At 41.5% G+C, this 3,512-nt stretch overlaps 1 protein-coding gene across 2 annotated transcripts in view; it reads left to right on the top strand.

Annotated features, from left to right (window-relative positions):
• LOC106870453 (breast cancer anti-estrogen resistance protein 1) overlaps nucleotides 1-3,512 on the top strand; it is a 114,367-nt gene that overhangs the window by 24,254 nt on the left and 86,601 nt on the right. The gene's annotated exons all lie outside the window — the stretch shown is intronic.

Here is a 3,512-nt window from a genome sequence, read left to right as displayed (position 1 = left end):
GTTCAGCCTCAGGCCAAACAAAGCCTTGTGAGTGGACGTGATAGACGGAAACTGAAAGAACCCCATCATATATATATATATATATATATATATATATGTATATATATGTGTGTGTGTGTGTGTGTGAATCTGTTTGTCAAACTACCACCGTCGCTTGACAACCGATATTGGTGTGCCTACGTCCCCGTAACCTAGCGGTTCGGCAAAAGGGAAAGATAGAGTAAGTACTAGGCTTACAAAGAATAAGTCCTGGGGTCGATGCGTTCGGCTAAAGGCGGTGCTTCAGCATGGCCGCAGTCAAATGACTGATACGAGTAAGAGTAAAATATCTCAGAAAAATACAGATTTTGCAGAAATATGACGGATTATCCTTCTGGTGTTAAGAAAAATAAAGGACCATGGACGCTAATGGGTCAATGGCCATAGAATTTAATAACGTAGCCAAAGTGTTAAACTACAGCTTAGATTGACCTGGTCGTTGGCATTTGTCTTGGCCATCCAAAGACATAGTACAGTGATTGCTATCGGGTGCAAGCTATTATCCTTGCTACGGTTAGTAATTATACAACTTCCTGTCGAGTAAGCCGTCTGCAACCCTCTTACATAATTAGATATTATTAAATTATTTCTGGGTGTTGACGGAGGTACGTTCATACAGAAACCGGTTCTCTGATGTTTAAATTTGCGATCCAGTTTCAATATCTGGCTTTGGGAAATTTCAATTATGTGTTTAATTCCTTATACATTAAGGCATAAACTTCACACGCCGCAAGCTTTTTTTCTATTGTCCTTGCCTTGGGTTTTAGGCTCTTCCATGCATACATAACCAACGAACACTCAAAGATAGGTCCGTTCTCTAGTTTTGCTTTTGTTTCTATTAACGTACAGTAACTCTTATCTGTCTATCTTTCTCTCCTCGTCTCTGTCTTTCTCTTTCTTTCTCCCTCTCTTCTTTTCTCTCAGTCCTTCTTCTGTTCTTTCTCTATCTCCTTTTCTTCTCTCCGTAGTTCTTTGACTGCATCTTTCCCTCTCTGTCTTTTTTCTCTCTCTCCCCAACCCTCTATCGTTCTCCCCTCTCTCCATCGCTTTTCCTCTCCCCTTTCACTCTCTCGCTCTCTCTCCCGCTCTATTTCTTTCTCCCCTCTGTCTCTCTCTGTGCCTTTCTCTCAGATCCTCTTCCTTTCCCTCTCTCTCTTTCCTTGTCTTTATCTCTCTTTTCTTCTCCCCCAAGTTCTTTCACACCCTCTTTTCACACCTCTCTCTCCCTCTCCTGTTCTCTCTCTATCTCTCTCTTTCTCTCTCTCTCTCTCTCACGCAATCTACAGGTTTATGTATATATATATGTCTGTATATGAATGTGTGTGTATATGCGTGTGGCCTTTTCACAAACTTTCGCTCTTTTTTTTACTATTCTTTCATTTTTTTCCCTCTAACATTTTACATTTTCCTTTCATTCTTTTTCTCTTTTCTCCCGTCTTTCCTTTCTTTCTTTCTCCCCCCCTCCTCCGCCACTTCCCTCATACATATTCATGAGCTGTGACCTGCACTATCACAAAAATAAAGTTAATTCTGAGTCATAAAGACGACTTTTATATAGGTTACTTAGACTGTTGCATACTGCCACCACTACCACCACTATTACCCATCACCTCCACCCCTCTCTCTCTGCTGTGCTTAAATTCCGAAAGTGTTCAGTTGGGGAGTTCGAACCCTCTGAAGGTCAGCTTGAAATTTCAAATATTTATTTTATCTTGTTTGAAAAATTGGTTGTATTGACACCAAGCTGATATTATTGACTGGTAACTAGGGGTCAGAAAATGACATCACTTGTCCTCTAAAACAGGTACCGGGCCGCACAGAAAGAATAAATCTTTTAACTTTTATTTCTACTTTATTGGCTTTTGCAGTCTGCACAATAAATTAAGTACCAGTTGCGTACTGGGGTCGATGTAATCGACTTAATCCCTTCCACCTAATTTAAGGCCTTGTGCTTCCAGTAGAAAGGGTTGTTATTATTATTAAGGCAGAATCGTTAGCGCCCCTGGCGAAATGCTTAGCGGTATTTCGCCCGTCGCTGCGTTCTGAGTTCAAATTCCGCGGAGGTTGACTTTGCCTTTCACCCTTTCGAAATAGATGAAAAAGGTACCAGTTCAGCGCTGGAACCAATATAATCGACTAACCCCTTCTCCCAAAGCATCAGTTTTTGTGCCTACAGTAGAAAGAATATCTGTTACTTGATTCAGGCAGCGAGCTGTTAAGAGAGTTAGGACACCGGAGAAAACTCTTTTATGGCATTCGTCTGTTTTTACGTTTGTGAGTTCCATTTCAGCCGAGGTCGACTTTGCCTTTCATCCTCTCGGGGTTGATAAAATAAGTAGAAGTTGAGCACTGGGGTCGATGTAATCGATTTAACCACTTCACGAAATATTCAGACGTGGTGACTGTAATAGATAGAATATTAATTAGTTTGCATTAATATTCTGTTGAGTGTGTCGGACAGGCATTTTGGTTGACATCTGGATTGGTATGTCATTGACATCTGGCCAACGTCTTTCCTTTATTTTCTCGGCTTGCAAATTGGGGAAATAGGAGAGATATGGTGAGGATGAAGACAGAACTCGATAAAGAGGAAACCTATAACAGAGAGAGAGGGAAATGTTGAGAGAAACAGGGGTGACATGGGGGGGGGGGAAAGGGAAGGAAAAGCGAGACAGGTACAGAGATAGGAAGAGAGAGAGATAAGAGTAGAGAGGGAAAGAAGGGGAGCGATTGTCACAGTTGTTATCAGCAAGTCACATGACATAATAGACAAAATATTTCAAGCACTGACTCACATAATATTTGGCCCCGACCTTTGACCTCAGGTCGTGACCCCCCCCTCTCTTACTGCGACATTTTACAAAAGGAATTTAAGCTCGCAACCTTATTCAGATGCTCAATGTGTATACGTGTGTGTGTGTGCGTATGCAATATATATATGTGTGTGTGTGTGTGCACGTGTTTATCTATGTATGTGCGCATGTATACGTGTGCATATGTATGCTTGTATATGCGTGTATATACATGTATATATTTGCCTGTGTGTTTACTTGTGTATTTATGTATATGTATGCATACACGTATATATATATATATATATGTATATATGCACACACACACACGTGTGTAAATATTACGCAACTATTTCCCTTCTAGTGTGTCACCGTCACCACCACCACTACCACCACCACCACGGCTGCTGTGAAGGCTCAGTTGCGCATTGTCTTGCAGGCCAACTGGCTGGCTGGCTGGCCGCGAAGGCAGGCCTTGTTATTTAGTATTGTCTCTTATTGCCAGAGACATTTATAGGCTTCAAGCTCTGACCTCTCAACTTTGACCCTATAAGTTTGATTTGATGTATGTATGTATGTAAGACAGGCATTTATGCGTGTAGGTAGATATGTATCATCACTTTCATGGTGTGCTCGCGATTTGCTGACACACACACACACACACACACACACACACACACA

The sequence above is a fragment of the Octopus bimaculoides genome, chromosome 20 (assembly GCF_001194135.2).
Source record: "Octopus bimaculoides isolate UCB-OBI-ISO-001 chromosome 20, ASM119413v2, whole genome shotgun sequence".
NCBI lineage: Eukaryota > Metazoa > Mollusca > Cephalopoda > Octopoda > Octopodidae > Octopus > Octopus bimaculoides.
The sequence above is the reverse complement of the archived record's forward strand: the minus strand, read 5'-3'. Positions and strand labels throughout refer to the sequence as shown.